Source organism: Panthera pardus, unplaced genomic scaffold (genome assembly GCF_024362965.1).
Source record: "Panthera pardus isolate Hobbes unplaced genomic scaffold, ASM2436296v1 HiC_scaffold_2, whole genome shotgun sequence".
NCBI lineage: Eukaryota > Metazoa > Chordata > Mammalia > Carnivora > Felidae > Panthera > Panthera pardus.
In genome coordinates this window covers 94109344-94127949 of record NW_026526765.1, presented here as the reverse complement: position 1 = coordinate 94127949, position 18606 = coordinate 94109344, and the positions used below count along the sequence as shown (strand labels likewise).

Sequence of the window (18606 nt, the reverse complement as noted above, 5' to 3'; positions counted from 1 at the left end):
GTCCGCCAAGTGGCCATACTGGCTAGTAGGTATGGGTAGAGCCCCCGAACTTTGAAGGGCGTTGGCGGAGATGAGAAAGGGAGAAATGGCATATGAGAGGGATCATGTTTGAAGGATTTTTGGAACTGTGGGATTTCTGTTGAGTCTGTGTAGATGGTGCCCCCCCTCGCCCTGTCATAAACTTGAAGATGACCATGTCCCCAAAACAAAAGTGGCACCCCCTTTTCTTAGCAATGTGCCCACTTGTTCTCTTCAGACCTTACTAACTCATGTAGAATTACCCTGTAAAAGATGAAGTGTTGAGGTAAGGGGTGGTGGTGCTGGGAAGTGTGTGTGTGGGGGGGGGGGGGCACTAAACATCCATTAGTAAGGAACTGGGGAAAAAAGAAGAGTGGTTTCTCATTGTAACTGTCTTCTTTAAACTCTATATTTCCATAAGCCTCATCATTTTTTGGATCTGGGATCTAGCTATTTCAGGGCCACTGGATTTATTTCAGTTGGTGTCTGAACTGACTGGAAACTGTGTGCCCACAAAAGAACTATTTTGGGAAGAAATAAGCCTGGGCTCCCCCTGCCCCGCCCCCACACCTTACCCCTCACCTCAACTCACAGAGCTCACTGCCTGTTCTGCTGGGGTGAGGCGGGGGGGGGGGGGGGGTGTCCCAGGGGCAAGAGAGGCCATGGTCCATTATGTCAGAACATGCAAACCAGAAACTCTGACTCTTTAGATCGTGCAATCACTTTTGACGGTCCCAATCTGCAGTTGTTTTAATGAAATAACATAGAAGAGCCTAGAAAATATTTGAGTAGATTGTAGAAAGCCTAAGTATTACTTTGTAAAATTTTTATTCCGGGGCACCTGGGTGGCTCAGTCAGTTAAGCATCTGACTCTTAATTTTGGCTCTGGTCATGATCTCATGGTTCGTGAGTTCAAGCCCTACATGGGGCACTCACTGACTGTTGCAGAGCCTGCTTAGCATTGTTGCTTTCTCTGAAAATAAATCAATAAACATTTTTAAAAACTTTCAATTCAGTGTAAGCCTGGTCATGATGATAGCATATATTTTAACTGAGGTATGAGCAATACACAGTAAAGTGCTTGAATCTTATGTGAACAGCTTGAGGAATTTTTACACGTGTGCACCCACACAATCACCCCCCAAATCAAGAAACTTTCCAGACCCCCGAAGTTCCCCTCATGTGCCCTCCCCTCATGTGCCCTCCTCAGTAACCCCATGAAAAGGTAAAATATTTATTTTTTTGCCTGGTTTAGAATTAAAAGAAGCGGAAACTCTGAAAGGGAACCACTCCAGGTAGGAGGTTATTTCTGGGCTCCACCCCCTGCTCCGGGTTGGATCCTGATTAAAAAGGGAAAGGAACCAGCTGGTGGTGGTGTGCCCCTGGCGTAGTAGCTGGGTACGTGACAGTCGCCAGAGACTTAGGCAGCTCCCTCTGAAAGGTCAGGGCTGCTGCCAAAGTCCTCGTGGGTCACAGCTATTTACAGTCAACCTTTCCGGTTTGGGGCGCAAGTCCCAAGGAGGGCTATTTTTAAGCAGGGATGTGGCCTGCAGGGCCTTCTGGGCGATATATTAAACTGGTAACGATTGAAAGTGAAATTGTCTAGCAGTCTACCTCAGATTGCCTGATCTAAAAGAGAAACGTGATTGTTGTTCCCGAACCCAGGCCCTAGACAACAAGTTGGAAGATCGTCTGGTCCCTGTTAATCGCCCAGAGCCTGACTAGCAGCTCGAGAGGGAACTTTAGACGTAGTCCTCTCAGGCCTCAGCTGGTGGGCGGGGGGAGGGCGTAGGGAGTCATTCTCCACAGCTAGCCGGGGCCCCCCCCCCCCGAGATGGCGCTGGTGAGGGAAGGAGGAAACAAATCCCCGAACAGGTGAGGCAGTTTCCCTGCCCGCGCGCTTCCACACCAAAGCCCGGTGCTGCATGGCTGGGCGGCCAGTCAGCCAGGTTGCAGGCCCAGGAACCTGGAAGAGCCCTGGGAGAGGCCGCCTCCAGCACCGGACTTGGGGGAGGGCAACGCTTGAGAGAAAGGGCAGGTGCTAGAGACAGCCCAGTGGGAGAGTCCCGGGCCAGCGTTCAAGGGCACCGCTGTGGGATCCAGCGCGTCCTGACCTCCGACGGGAGAAACGGGATTGGCGGAGGCGCGCCCCAGCCCCGCCCAGCCTGGGAGCCTTTTCAAGGCCAAGGCCCACCAGCTTCCGGTACATTTCTCAGCTGTTTGCGGGCAGCGGGACGCGGGAGACTCCGGCTCCAAGGTCAGTGAGCCCACGAAGCCAGGCTTCATTCCTGCAAAGCGGGGGCATTGCTACAGCCAGTGTGAGGGGCCATGTGTGCAGTGGGCCGAGGGCTGCGGGTGGGACCCGGCGATAACAGTTCGTTCTCGTGGGCACTGCTTCCCGGTGAGGAATTGGTGGTGCCTGTCTGAAGAAGCCTTCAGACTGTGGGCCCTAGCCGCAGCCTCCTCCCTTTCCCGCACACAGGCGCAGGTGGCCGTTCTCTGAACAGCCCCGCAGTGAGGTGCTGGCCTCCGCACCTTGTTTGTCTCCTCGTTTTTGTTGGCAAATCAGGAATTTTTCTTGATGGGAAATCTACATGTCTCTGAATTTGGGACCTTACTCTTCAACGAATCTAATGTTTGCTGGGATTGGTTTTCAACCTCAGTGGCATCAAAGTGCAAATCGGTGACTTGGGATAAGTAGGTGGAAAATGAACGTTTTGAGGCCCTCGAAAGGAGCTAATTGCTAATTAACCCAACAGCGGGACCCAATTTAAACTAGTTAACACTATTACTAGAGATTCATTTTTGAAATCGCTAATCCATTAATAACGAGCCAAGTAATTGTTTTGCCCCCAGTGGAAGTAAAAATGCTGCGCAATTGGCCTAAACGTGTTTCATCTTATTTGCTCGGTTGGCTCGCAGGGGGTTAGTGTCAACCCTGCTCTTGTCCCTTGAGTGGACGACATCTCTGCCTTCAAATGCTCTGGTGGGTTTGGAGAGTGATGTGCCGGGACAAACCCAGATTCTTCAGATCTCCTCAGTGCTGCCCTTTAGACCTTCCTTCGAGCGTTGACCTGGCTCTGTGACCCCACAGAGGGTCAGCTGGAATCCCGTGAGGTGGGTTTAGTGCCCTCGTGACTAGGCTTTGCCCGTTCAGCTGCTGCCCTGTTTCCAGAAGTGCCACTTTCCCTGTCTGCAACTCCCACACTTTTTCTGTTTCCGAACCCCTGTCATTGGTCTGTTTCCTCTCTGCTCAAGGAGAACAGACCCACCCTCAGAACTTCGCAAGGGGGCTTCCTGGCCAGGCAGGCTCTTAGAGAGTATATGGGTGTCGATAGCCGTGTGCCCAGCCCACTTCCTCCTCTCCATTTGTAGGTGCTTTTCCCCAAAACTTCAGCCTTTAGAGTTAAGCCTTCTCTGGGTTAAGGTTCCATTTCAGCAAAGGGCACAAGTGCCATCTACACCCGTGGACTCTGCCAGTTGCATGATCAAATCCTATCCGTAGAGATTGCACCAGAGGCCAGGTCAGTTTTCTTGACCTGGGAGGTTCAGAAAATCATGGGTTAGGAGGTGGGGTGCGGAATGGGGAGTCCTGGGCATTCAGAGGCGGGAGGAGGGTTGGTTTTGAGACAGACTTTGCCTCGGCTGAGAGCCCCTGGGTCTCCACGTCTGCTACAGCTTGGAGGAGCCATTTGTCTTCTTGGGTCTCACTGCAGGGAGCCAGGCCTGAAGGTGACAGTTAGAGGTCATACCCACCTTTGCCTGGAAGCCACAGAGGATCCTATCCCTGGCCAGGGAAGGAGGCCACTCCTTTATAGCATTTTAAAGGACTAGATGGTTCCTAACTTAATCTTTTCTTGAAAACAATTTAACTATGAGAGGCGAGTCTGGTAATAGTCCTATGTCTTCATTATCAGGAGGCCTACGAAAGGCCTCTGGTTTACAGGAAAAGACTGTAAATATCTCCTGCTTATGACTTGCTACTTGCTGAATAGAACAGAAATGACCAAGGGTGCCCATTAGAGTGACTGTATATCCAGTGGTGGGGAAGTAGCTTGACCCCTGTGCTCTCTGGGAGAATTGGGAGGGGACAGCCATTTTCTGCTGGCCTAGTAGACCGGCATCATGGGAACTTGTTGAGAGTGGTCTGTGGAGCTGGTCCAACCCCAAGGATGTGCTCTGTTTTGGGGTGGCTCTGTGGAACGAGAGCTGACACGTGGTCCTCCCCTTGGCCTTCCACTGCCCTCCAGCCCCAAGGAGTTCAAACACATGGACACCATGTACAGCTGGATTAGAAACAACTCTGAGTCAGCAGAAAGGCACCCGTGGCATCTCTATCCAGGAATCTCAGGCTTGAGGCAGTGACAGAATCTAAGGCCTCCACATTCCAGGATGTGACAGAACTGGACAAAACTCTTAGACCAGACCCCAGACTCTGAGTCTAGCCTAGGATGGAGAGCTATACAGCTCTTAGGCACTCTGCCCAAAGGACTTACTATGGCGTGGTTCTTATTTTTTAGTGGAAGGGGCAAGTAGCAACAAACATGATATTAAGGCCTTTTGCCGTGATCTTGCACCCCAGAGAGAAACCTCCCTGGCTTGGAGCCCTGGAATTCTGCCAGATTTTAGCCACGATGGTGTAAACAATGGTTTTCAAATCTAGAGTCATAGAGGTGTTCCAAGTTAGGGAAACAGGCTGACAGCTTCTATGGAGTGAGGGCCATAGACGACCTCCCTCCTCTCTTCTGCAATCCCTACTTCTGCATAAGGGAGGAGAGAGGAAGGAAGGAGACTAGCTCTACCTCCTTAAGAAAAAGGCAGGCGGGGGGCGCCTGGGTGGCTCAGTCGGTTAAGCGTTTGACTTCGGCTCAGGTCATGATCTCACAGTTCGTGAGTTTGAGCCCCGTGTCAGGCTCTGTGCTGACAGCTCAGAGCCTAGAGACTGCTTTGGATTCTCTGTCTCTCTGTATCTCTGCCCCTGCCCCACTGTCTGTCTCTCTTTCTCTCTCTCTCTCAAAAATAAAAAATTTAAAAATTTAAACAAAGAAAAAGGGAGGCTGGCTCAGTGTCCCCTACGTGGCTGGCACGCACATTGGGCACCTGGTGTGTGAGTGGAGAACACTGACATCTGGGCCACTTCAGGAGTGTGAGGACAAAGAAGGAGAATGGCTTATAATATTCTGGGACTCTGGGGAGTCACACGCTTTGAGGTAATGTTCCTGTGCCCAGGAGCTGTCATGATAAAAAGAAAGACACACCTGGGTTCAAATCCCAGCTCAGTCAACATGCTGTGAGACCTGGAGCAGGTCACCTAATCTCTCTTGAGCCTGTTTCCCCATTTCCAAAATAATGCTTACTTGGCAGGATTGTTGCAAAGACTAAAGACAATTTGTATATGTGCTGCCGAAGCGAGCACAACTAAAGACAATTTGTAAGACTCCTTGCATGGTGGTGTCTTATGGTAGGAGCTCAATAAATGTTTAAAAAAAAAAAAAAAAGACAGGTTTGACTGGGCACGCAGGGATGGCGGCAAGGACATCCCAGGTGGAAAGGTAGAGCAGAGGGTTAGAAGTGGGTGAAGCCTGAAGGTTGTAGTAGGTAGGTGAGGGGTTGTCAGCTAGGGGTAAGATCCCCTGATAACAGGTGTCAGAGAACTTAACAGCCCCACTAGTTACATCCATTTACTGAACTCAGATGTTGGTTTTCAGAGCATGATCAGTGGATCTGAAAGTACGCACCAGGCTCCTTCTAGAATGTAGTCTTGCTCTCAGATTACAAATAAAACGATTGAATGAAACATTTTAAATGCTAAAAATGTAAGCTAAAATTAACCAACATTCAGAGAAGGGGCAGACCAGTGCCGGTCGAGATAATCAGGGGTGGCTTTGAGGAGAGAGTGGTAAGTGTCCCATAACCTTAGGGTCCTTAGGAAGAAGGGACTCAAATATATTCAGTGCTTGCTGCAGCCTGTCACTTAATCCTTACAACATATGGGGAGAGGTTTCGTTGAGCCTGTTATATAGATGGAGTTGCTCACACTCAGGTTCCCAGACCCAGTGAGGTTTGGGAATCACCTGTGAAGCTCTTTGACAGACACATGTGATGGCTCCATTCTTGCAGAAACTCATTCAAAAGATAGAGCCTAGAAATTTGGATTTTTAACACACTTCAGAGTTGATTTACTTTTTAGCTTTTTACCTTTTTCAATCACGAAGTTAGATATGCTGTTTTTACAAGTGACACAATACAGAGTTCTATGAAGAAAAATTAGTAGTCTGCTTCCCCCCAGTCTTTTGCTCTGAAGTAACCCTTTTAGCAGTTTGAATAACTAGTGTGAATAACCTTCAATACTTATGTTCACTTAAATGTATGCAAATGCATATATATTTATATTGTTATAAAACTGGAACCATTCCTAGTCATTATTAAGCAAGTAGTTTTTCCTTTGGACCTAAAAATATGGCATAAATGTTTATCCAGGTTAAGTGGAGGTGGTTTTAACTAATTCTTGAATAGCTGAGGAATATTCCACTGTCTGAATGTGCCACACTTACTACAACTCTTCTGATGGGCAGGTGACCTCCAGGTTTTGTTTATTTGTTTGCCACTACAAACAGTCCTCCCTCATCCTGGGACTCTCTTCTTAAGTACTGGCAACTGTATTGCTGCAGGATGGATTCCCAAAGTGTGATGCCGGGCCAGTGGGTATGCGCATGTTCATAGATGTTTCTCGGTTCACTTTCCAAAATGGTTGTAGGGGCTCACTGAGCAGTCCAGGTGATTCTGTTCACAGCAGATGAGGGGAGGGCCCTGCAGAGCCACACCCTGTGTCAACTCCTGCCTCCCTAACCCTCTTGCAGGAGCCTTTTAAGACCTAAAGAAAGCCTCTCCTTGTCCTTTGCATGGGCCTGTATTTACTGCTTCCCTGCAGCTTTATTGCAGTGAAATTGACATATGACAGTGTATAATTTTAAAGTACACAGTTGGGTACATGTTTCTATTGTCCAGTGATTGCCAGCATAGCACTAGCTAACACCTTGATAGCATCCCATAATTACCATTTCTGTCTTATGGTGAGAACATTTAAGATCTACCCTCTGAGCAACTTTTGAGGATATAATACAGTGTTAATAATTATACTCATTATAGTATACATTAGATACTCAGGTTTTTAGTTTTGTAACTGGAAATGTGTACCTTGGACCAACATCTGTCCACGTCCTCCATTCCCCATCCCTAGTAACCACCACTGTACTCTGTTTCTAGGAGTTCATTTTTTAGGTCCCATATAAGTGATATCATACAGTATTCCTTGTTTGACTTAAGTATAAATATAAATATAAATATAAATATAAATATAAATATAAATATAAATACATATACGGACCACATCTTCTGTATCCATTCATCCTTTGGCAGACCCTGGGTTGTTTCCATACTGTGACTGTTGTGAAAAATGCTCTAATGGACCAAAGATGCAGATGGCTCTTTGAGATACTGACTGCATTTCCTTTGAACATATAACCAGCAGTGGGAATGCTGATCATATCGTAGTTCTATTTAATTTTTGAGTTATCTACATACTGTTTTCCATAGGGGCTATACCAATCCGTTTACATTCCCACCAACAGTGCACAAAGGTTCCCTTTTTTCCACATCCTCACAAATAGTTACATCTTGATTTTATTTTATCTTTTTTACTGAAGTATAATTAACATACAGTGTTATATCAGTTTCCGGTGTACAAGATGATTCAACAATTCAGTACATTGCTCTGTGGTCATCACAATAAGCGTAGTCGCCACCTGTCACTAAACAATGTTATTAGTATTATTGACTATATTCCCTATGCCGTACTTTTCATCTCTGTAACTTATTTCATAACTGAAATTTTGTACCTCTTAATCCCCATCATGTATTTCATCCATCCCCCACCCATCTCCCTTCTGGCAACTAACAGTTTGTTCTCTGTATTTAAGAGTCTATTTGTTTTTGTCTCTTTTTTCTTGGTTCAGTTGTTTTATTTCTTCAGTTCCACATATAAGTGAAATCGTGTGGTATTTTTCTTTTTCTCCCTTACTTATTTTGCTTCACATTATTAGGTCCACCCATGTTGTTGCAGATGGCAAGATCTCCTGCTTTTTTATGACTGAGTAATATTCACACACGCACGCGCGCGCGCGTGTGTGTGTGTGTGTGTGTGTGTGTATGTATACACACCTCTCTTCTTTATCCATTCATCTATTCCTGGGCAGTTGGGTTGTTTCCATATCTTAGCTATTGTAAATAATGTTGCAATAAACATGGAACTACACATATCTCTTTGAATTATTACTTGTTTTCTTTGGGTAAATACCCAGTAGTAAAATTACTGGGTTCTGTGGTATTTCTATTATCAGTCTTTTGAGGAACTCCCATACTATTTTCCACAGTGGCTGTGCCAATTTGCATTCCCACCAACAGTGCACCAAGGGTTCCTTTTTCTCTACATATTTACCAGCGCTTGTTATTTCTTGTCTTTTTGATTATAGCCACTCTAATACATATAAGGTGCTATCTCATTGTGGTTTTGATTTGCATTTCCCTTATGATTAGTGATAGAGCATCTTTTCATGTGTCTGTGGGCCATCTGCATAGCATGGATCTTTATTTAGTGGTCTCCACAGAAACAAAATTTCTGATTTGGAGTAGCTAAGTGTAATCATCCTGTAGAAAAGGTCCTGCTCTCCAGCCTCGGGGTGCCCTGGGCAAGCAGCAGACCTACGAAGTCCCTGTAGATGGGGCCGAGAAGGAGAAGATATCAGGTCAGGGCTGAAGAAAATGAGCGTGCCTGGGAGGAAACTACAGTTACCAGAAGGGTTGCAGTCTGGAGGGCAGAAACAGCGCATCCCTGAAGGACCAGGCATCCTTGGGACAGTGAGGAGCCTAGGGACAAGGCTCAGTCTTGGCTGTGCAAACCCAGGAAAACCCTAGAAGACAGCCTGACCCAGAAAGTGGCCTGAGAAAGCACCCTGGGAAGAACCTTATGTGGCTCCAGGCAGGCTCCACAATCATCCCCTTGGCCTTCCCAGGTCACTGGTGGGTGCTTTCTATGTGTTCAGTTGGTAACCCTGTCAGTCGTAAGGAGTGAAGAAGCCCTCAGACCACTTCCCTGGGACAAAGCTGGGCTGTTTGCTGAGGTGAAGGGACAATGTTCTCAAACACAGTGGCAGCAGGTAGGGGTAACCTCTCAAAAGTAGCACAAAGTAATATTAACAAAAGTGGATACATGTTCAGCCCTTAATAAGTGCCAGATACTGTTGTCCAGGTTGCACATGGACTTCCTTTTGAATCCTTTCTCATTTTTATTATTATTTTCATTTTGTATTTGAGAAAAGTAAGACTTGGAAAGCAAAGTAAACCTTTCTCAAGACAGTAGAGAATTGTAAGTGGCAGAGCTGGATATAAATCCAGGATTCTGGCTTCAGAGCCTCCAATCACGATACTACACCTGTGTCTGTTGTCACTAGTTCCTTGTCACTCTCTGGTGTCCAAACAGGGCCTGGGTGAGCACCCAGGAAGGCTGAATGAGAGGATTTAGAAACAGGGTGGATAGCTGGACAATTGCCATCCTTTCCAGACTAGACCTCTCTTATAAGCCCTCAATCACATTGAAGGACATTCCCTCTAGGGGTGCCTGGCTGGCTCAGTTGGTAGAGCATGCAACTCTTGATCTTGAGGTTGTGTGTTCAAGCCCCATGTTGGGGGTAGAGCTTACTTTAAAGAAAGGAAAGAAAGAAAAGAAAGACATTCCTTCAAGAATACATCACAGACCCCTTCTCTTCAACCTGATCGTCCTGTCTTTGCCTGACCCCAAGGCTGCTCCCCAGCCAAGATTCCCAGTCAAGTGAAATTCTCAAGTCAGAAGAAATTCTCAGTCCACACCTGATTGGTCAAAAAAGCCCTGTGGTCCCACGCACTAAGTATCTTGGAAATTCTGCCATGTATCTCCATGAAACCTTCCCCACCACCATGGGGAGAAGCCTGGAGAATCTCCTGCTTAGTTTATTCCAGGACACTAGGACATCATTTCCCTGCCTCTAGACCCCTTTCCCTTCCTCACCAATTTAGTAACATCAGCCACAAGAACTTTTTTTTTAAGTTTATTTATTTATTTTGAGAAAGAGATGAGCAGGAGAGGGTCAGAGGGAGAGGGAGAGTCCAAAGCAGGCTCTGCACTGTCAGCACAGGGCCTGACGCAGAGCTTGAACCCACGAACCGCGAAATCATGATGTGAACTGAAATCAAGAGTCAGATGCTCAACCAACTGAGCCACCCAGGCACCCTGAGCCAGAAGAACGACTAATGCCTTTATGTCAGTATTTGTGCTAAGGGCTCATTTAATCCTCACAAAACCTCTATGAGTAGGGCCTATGATTAGCCTTATTGTACAGGTGAGGAAACTGAGCAACACTTCTCAAACAATTTGTGGCAAAAGCTGTTATTAATATCTAATCCATAGTACACCAATACATTTGTAAAACACAATAAGGCACAATTACTAGAAAAATAAAAGACCCACAAAATACCAGCTTGAATTTTCTTCATTAAAATTTCTCTATCAATGTGTCATAAGTGTTCTAAATGCTTACTCTCAGTTTCTATACTTCTCTCATCATGAAATGGCTTAACAGTCCACAGACCACACCTTGGCAGCGTTAGTCTGGAGCCAACCTTCCATAAATCTAATAAAATTATTCCTCTGCGAAAAACCCTGTCCTTTGACCATCTCAGAATCAAGTTCCAGGTTTCACAGTGACGTTCTTCTTGTTCTGGCTTCTACAGCTCTCTCTGCAGTCTCTACCCCTGCCTTTGACCTCCCTGGCTGCCCACTGCCCTCATGACTCCCTGCCTCTGCATGTTCTCCTCTGTCTGCAGTGTCCTCCTGGCAAAGTTACATCCCCAGAGGTTTTTCACCTTCTCCAGAAAAATCATCCTGATCCTCCAGCAGACTTGGGTCTTCTCCCCTGTTAATTCTCTTTGCTCATGTCACTTGTGATTATAATCTGTTTTTACAATGATCTCTCACTCTGTCTCTCTTACCAGACCATGAGCTTTGGGAGGGCAGCCCCAGTATCTGACACAGGAATTGATTCTCTAATGTTGTTCAATGGATGGATAGTCAGACAGGTGGACAAACGGGTGGATGAATAAATGAGATTCAAGGCTAGCTCTCAGGCTGCATTGTGACCCTCTCCACTGCATTCACACTTTGCATTGGTCACTCACTGAGGGGTTGGTCTTGACCTCATTTGGATGTGTCCCTCAAAGCTACAGGTGTTCTAGAATGTAGAATCAGTCAAGGTTGTCCCTAAATCATGGGGTTTTCCTTGGACCTTTGGGGATAGGCAGCCACCACAAATCCTAGGCAGACTGAGTCCCAGTTTAATTCAACTCTAGAAATTTTAGGGCAATTATTTTCCATAGAGTCCCTCCAAAGCCCAGTTTAGGTTAGTGATATTGGCCCAGGATGCTGGGTCTTCATCCTGATGATTCTGGACCCAGGCAGAGAACAGGGGTATAGTTAGCCTTGATTCCTGTCTCCCTTTCTTCAACATTCAAAGGTAGATTAAGTCTCATGTGTACTAAGGGCAATGGCCATTCTCCCACTTGGAAGATGCCTGGAAAGGAGCTGGCCAGAAAGAGGCAATGCATGCAGGCATCCACAGCCGTGTTTATGCACGTGGGTGTGCAGTGTTGGTCATTGTTTTTGCTCTGATCCTTTGTGGTTTGTGACCTGGTACCAGTCACAGGGCAGGCAAGGGCAAGAAATACCTTGGTCTGAAAAACACAAGACAAGTACATTGTAGCTGAATGGTGTGGTCCCAAATCAGACTGTGGTCTCCCAGGAGCTCCCAAGGGGCTCTGGCTTCCCTGGTAGAACACCTCTCCCATGACTTATAGTGGCCCAGGAATGGTGCTGCTTAAGAGCATAGCCTGTGAGAACAAACTGCTGGCCTTGAATTCCAGGAGCAAGTTATGTTACCTTTCTTTACCTCCATTTGCCCATCTGTAAAGTGGGGATAATAAGAACATCAACCGGACCACCTGGGTGGCTCAGTTGTTTGAGCTTCTGACTTCAGGTTAGGTCATGATCTGGAGGTTCATGAGTTTGAGCCCATACCATCAACATGGAGCCCCAAGTACAGATTATTATCCCCCAAGCAAAGATTCTCTCTCTCTCTCTCTCTCTCTCTATTTCTTTCTCTCTGCCCCTCCCTCTAAACAAACAAACTTAAAAAAAAAAAAAAAAAAAAAGAGCATCAACCTCATGAGTCTGTTGTGAGGATTGAATGGGCTAAGAGCCATAAAGCCCAGTACATGAGTGCTACATAGGAGTTTTCTCCTCAGACTCTGAGCTCTGTAAAACCTGTCCCATAAGAAACACTTAAATATTTATCAAACAAAATAAATAAAAAGATACCTATCATTACCACCTCATCATCCTGTCTTCCCTCTCCCTTCATCGCTGCTCACTGTGACTTCTCTCCACCTGAAGCACGTCAGTGTCATTCACAGTGACTCTGACCCACACCACCGGACTACTTCTGGGAGTTCGCTTCAAGATGTTCCTGGAGGGTGGAAGAAGCATTGAGCGTACACCCTTTGGTTCTGCTTTCCCTCAGGGGTGCCCAGAATGATGCCTGTGTGTTGGTTGGCAATTTGGCCGTGAGCTCCCTGTGGAAACCCTGACTGAGAGAAACCATTCAGTGTCCCTAAGAAACCGTGAAGGACCAACGCAGCTGGAACTGACTAGCAGCTACATTCCTTGGGAGACCAGAGGTTGGCTCCATCCAAACGTACTGTAGTTTTGATTATTAAATCTTATAAGTAAAAACACGATCTTCATTTAAATGAGTGCCTACTAAAACTCTATATGTACTTTACCTTCATCTGTGTGACCTTGAGCTGTTTGTTAACCTCTGTCTTTGAGTTCCCTCATCTGTGACATGGGGCAAGATATTTGGTCCTCAAGGCTGTTGTGGAGAAAGTACCTGGCCCTTAGACATACTCCCTAATTTTGATTTGCCCCCCTTATTAAGACATGGGAAAATTTTCAGTAATTATGTAACAGTGACATGGGTTGCTCTGGGAAGTGGTGAGATGCCCTGCTCTGCTGGTGTTGAAGGAAGGCTGAGGGGAAGGGGGTGCCTGCACTCCGGCCAACTACTGAAGTCCCTTTGACTCTGAGTCTCCATGTTCATTCTCTCACTTAGCATTTATGGCAAACCTTCATGCACAGGACAGTGGGCTTGAGAAGCAAGAAGAATTGTGACCTCGTCCTATGGTCATTGGGTCTTGTCTCTATGAAGTGTGGGATCAGTTCTGAGGGATGTCCACCCTTGGCTGGAGCCCTGCTGAGCTGCTGACGCAGTACTCCCCCACCCATAGGAAGGGGAGAAAACAAAATTATTGCTTCCTAGTGAAAAAAAGGGAAAGAGCCCCTCCCCTTTTCTTAGAGCATTTTCTTTAGAAAACTTGTAAGTTCTTTCTCTGTCCCTTTGAGATATATATAAATCTTATTAAGAGTAAGCAAGGATCCATCCAGTTTTACAACCTAGAAATGTTTTTCTTGAGGGCCTGGGAGCATTTCTTTGAAATGTATACATCAAGAAGGATAGGCCCCTACCTCCCAGTCTCAAGATGCCAGGCTTCAAGTTGTAAAACTACCTGCTGTCATAGCAACAAGAGAAGCTTATTTTTCTTTTGGATAGAGGCAATTAGCTAACACAAATGGCCACCCCAGTTTGAGATGAATTTAGAATAAGCTCTGTGTGACAAATAATGCTGTTATGTCCTCTTGAGTTACCTCGAGAGCATGTATGTAACGGCCATATCTGCATGGCTCAATAAAAGGGTGAGATTTGGTTCTGTTTTTGCAACGTCTTTTAGGAGACTGCTTGTGATATGTATCACAGTCTGGCTTAGTGCATAGTCAGCAATAAATTTCTTCTCTTTCTTTCATATAATTTGTGGAGAGGCATTTCTGGATGACAGATTTTAGTTAAATTTCCCTAACACCCAGCACTGGCTCCTCGTCTGCCATCTCCTTCCCCGCCTGCCGGCTCAGTCAGAGAATTCCTGCTGGAAGGAAGAGAATGTATGTTAAGCTTCTTGCTCTGCTGGGAGGCTTTGCCTGTTGTCTATGGGACAGCCTCTACTGGATCTCCCTTGGAAACAGCTGAAGTCAGGCTCAATTGGCTCTGAGAGCTCAGTCGGTTATGGCAGAGAGATCAGAGGCCTGCACTGGGCTCCTCTCCTCATGGGCAGCTTGTAGAGACCAGGAACTTGAGCAAGGAAATGCTGAAATCCAGCCTACTCGTCTCGCTTGGTTGCTTTTATGATAGGATTTCAAAAGCAATGGCTGAAATGGATGTGTTTCATATAAGTAGACTTTTTTTTTTTCCTTAAGTTTTGACCCAGGAAGCTAGCTTACAAAATTGATTCTAAGTTGGCTTGGATACCAGGCCTGGGGCTTCATAGCAAATTAAAAGTGCAAATTACTTGGGAGCAAAGGAGCCAGGCAAGAGGGGTAAAGTGCCTTTGGGAATAGCCCAAGGTAAAGGGTCCATTCCCTTAGAACTACATGCATTGTCTGAAAGGACATAAGCAGGAGGCTGGTAAGATTTCCTCCTCCTGGAAATCAGGCAAAGCACTGCTCACAAATAATTAAGTCAAAGAAGAAATGTTTATTGAGCAGCTATTATGTTTAAGGATCCCATCATTAAGGATTTTGGCCATCAGCTGGGAAGGCAATGCTAACATAGTAAGCAGTTCCTTAACATGCCAGGAGATTTATGACAGTTGAGTTCACTAACACGTGTCAAAAAACTATGTAGCATACGTGCAGATGAATGAGCAGCCCACGAGGGCTTTGGAAATTCAGAGAGAAAGCAGTCACCTTGGGCTAGAGGGGCACAGAGAAGTTTTGTGCAGACTGAGGCACCAGGCTATGGTTCAGTCAGGAGAAAGATGGACAGTAAAGTCCAAATTAGAGGGGCGGTAAGAAACAATACTTTAACCAAACGGTAATGATTTTACAAAAACAAATTTGTGTAGTTTATTGCATTATCACAAAACCACATATAAGTAAACTGATATTTTAAAATATATCTTATTATATATATATATATATATATATATATATAGACACTAGAATATTAGATATATGGTATAATATTATATCTATATTACAGAGATTGGTACTGAGATCTACAGCTCTCAACCTGAAAGTCAGGCTGGGGCACTGTGTGTGGTGCTTGGGGCACCCATGACAGTCCCTGACTGTGTGTGTATGTGTGCCACGTGAGCTGTCCCAAAATTCCTAATGAGTTTATTTAGTTGACATTTGTGCCTCTCCCCCCAAATAAGTCAGGATTCCTCTCCCAGGGAACACTGGCCACTGAGTATCATAACGCTGAGGGAAGGTGGCTTCTAAACTTCTGTTGCCTGTGTTCCTGTGCCCATCTGCTCAGCTTTCTGGCCTCGCATCCCCCACTCTATCCACTTAGTTGACGCCCGCGTTCTCATGTGGATCCCGGCAGCCTCAGAGTGGCTTCCTACCCCAGCAAGAAGCTTACAATTCATTTGTGAAATAATGCTACTGGGAGCCTACCAAGTGCCAGGTGCTGTGCTAAGCAAGGTGATGCAACCGTGAGCAAAGGAACCAAGTTCCTTCCTTTGGGGGTTTATAATTTATTTGGGGGAGATGGTCAATAAAAAAGAAAACAGATAAAATAATTATAGGTGGGGATGAGTGCCAAGATGGAAACAGACAGGGTATTATTCAGAGAAACTGGGAATGATGCCGAATTTCAAGCAAGCTGTCAGGCAAAAAGAAGAGCAAAAACCAAAACCTTAAAGTGGATCCCTCTCTCCCTGTGGTGAGGGTGTCTGGATGCGGAGGCCTTTGTCCCTGGAGAAGCACCACAGCTGCTCTGGCCCCTCATCTCCTGTCTCCAGCCATCTCTTCACAGAGCAGTTCAGTATGTTACACTAATGCTTGGGGCATGGAGAGAACCAAAAAAATTAAAAAGCTTTGCAAGGAAGCCTCAGATTTTTTTACATGTCAAACTTTTGTCCTGATGGTGTCACAAGATATACTGACTTATAAAATGACCATGTTCAGAAACTAGGCAAAGCCAAATAGCGACCACTTTGGTGGACATGGATTATCTCTTATATACCTTTTTCCAGCTTATTTATGCCACATCTTACCTACCATTTTATCATCTGTGTAGGTAACAAATCCAGCCTCTTCTAAGTAGAGGCTTCAGCTGTAGATAGTGCTTATGCAATATTTGGGGCCTTCTGGGTAAAGTAAAGCAATGTTCTTCCTGTGTAGCTTTAAAAAAATTTTTTTTCAATGTTTATTTATTTTTGAGAGACAGAGACAGAGCATGAGCTGGGGAGGGGCAGAGAGAGAGAGAGAGAGAGAGAGAGAGAGAGAGAGAGAGAATGAATCCCAAGCAGGCTCTGCCCTGTTAGCACAGAACCTGACGCAGGGCCCGACCTCACAAACTGCCAGAATCGGACTTGAGCTGAAATCATGAGTCGGATGCTTAACCGACTGAGCCACCCAGGCATCCTGAGGAAAAAATGGTTTTAATGAAAGCCTGGCTCTGGCTCTTTGGGGAGCAGCTGTACCCAGGGTCCCCAGGCTATTCAATGAGACCCTTGGCTCAATCTCACTCCCAAGTGTATCAATTGGGACCTCAACCGTGAAATTCATTGTTCCTGCGTGTCTTGAAAAGTGAACGACATAGAGTCAATGAAGTTCGAATCTTCACTAAAACTTTGTGTCAGAATCACAGAAAGAGCACTGAGGACTTTGAGCTCCAGGATTGCTTTGCTTGCTGCACCCAAAGCTTCCGCAGGATTACTGGCAGGGATCCTACGCCATTGCTCGGACAGGAGTACGATGTTGGAACTCTTGGATGTAAATTAACGTTATTTCCAAAACCAGAATCTAGATAAAATGACACTTCAAACATTAATATTCTGAGTCAGACACCCTCCTACACCTCATCCTCACAGTCAGGCCTTTGAAGACCACTGGTTGTCAGTTGGCTACACACAGACACCATTCCCTCCCCTTCCTCCTGACTCTGCTCAAGATTTATCTTCTCAGGGCGCCTGGGTGGCTCAGTCGGTTGAGTGTCTGACTTCAGCTCAGGTCATCGTCTCATGGTTCATGAGTTCCAGCCCCGCGTCAGGCTCTCTGCTGCCTGCACAGAGCCTGCTTGTCCCCTCTCTCTCCGCCCCTCCCCTACTTGTGCTCTTTCTCTCTCTCAAAAATAAATACACATTAAAAAAAAACTGACCTTCTCAAACAGACTCTGATGTGAATGCATATTTGTGTAAAAGCAAATTAAGGAAAGAAAAATAAAGATGGCATTTGAGTCAACCTCAGAAACAGATGCATTTCTTTGTCTGAACTGTCCTAGCTTATTTTTTGGCCCATATATTGCTTGAAAAGCATTTGGACAAAGCTTCTTTTACTTTGACGAGTTCTCTGATAAATCTCAGAGATGACAGCATTGCCTTTCTGCTCAGGGAGTAGACTGGAGGGTGTGGACAAAGGTGAAAGAAACCCTAAAGATGGAGGTTAGTGTTGCCTGCCACACCTGAGGGTCGGGAAGTATCAGTGCAGTTCTTGGAGAAGCCCTCACTTACTCTTGGATAGAGACCAATAATAATAGCCCAGGTTGTGTGATGGGATTAATGTTGGGCCATTACAAATCCCTAGGACATCTTGAAGAATGGCCCATTTCTCTTGCCTATTGATTAATAAAGTAATTGCTGTTGTCTTTAAGACTTAGGGAATTGTTTTGAGGCATTAGCATAGAGGAAAGGCTCTCTGATTTCCTGGGCTAAAAAAAAAAAAAGAAGTCCTCACTTTTTTCAAGGACTTTGGTGCCTTTTGTTGAGACGTTCAAGTTTCCCTATAGTATTGCTTAAAATGATGTTAAATAGAGACTTCCAGGTGGAGACCCTGGAAGCATTAAAAGTTCAGACTGATCCCAGTTCCCAAAATGCAATCGTGGAAGAGAGTGGATCTCCAAAGTGAATTGTGTGTAAGCCATGTCACCCTGACCTTATTAAAAGTCTGTCTTCCATTGGGTGGCCCAGGGTTTCAGCCACAGCCGTACAGTGGGCTCTCTGCACCATCCAACCCAGCTAAGCTTGGAGGATCTTGAAACAGGGTCTCTGGAACCTTCTCAATTTTAGGGAAAAAATTTCGCATTCCATGTATGTGGACATCCTAGAGATCAGTATAATGCAAGAGTACTTAGAGTGACCTGCTCTATTGCTCTCTACTCAACAACCCATATTAAAAAGCTCCCAGCTGGGTGATGATGGATTAATTGGTCATTCTGATCTCTGGGCAATAGCACACACAGCAGGGTATCTGTTTGGGCATGTGCTTATCCTGATTTTTATTCTTTTTGTTGATATCATGTAATTGTTTAGATGTATATATGTTTTCTCCATTTTGTCTGTATCTCAGTCTGTCCTTCTATTATCTGCTTTTCTATTTCCTAAAGT

General features: G+C 45.6%; 1 protein-coding gene across 1 annotated transcript in view; it reads left to right on the top strand.

Annotated features, from left to right (window-relative positions):
- The first annotated feature begins 2145 nt into the window (after positions 1–2145).
- Positions 2146–18606, top strand: part of CKMT2 (creatine kinase, mitochondrial 2) — a 36619-nt gene continuing 20158 nt past the window's right edge. The window contains exon 1 of the mRNA XM_019462870.2: positions 2146–2275. The gene's annotated coding sequence lies outside the window, so the exon portion shown is untranslated. The remainder of the gene's footprint in view (positions 2276–18606) is intronic.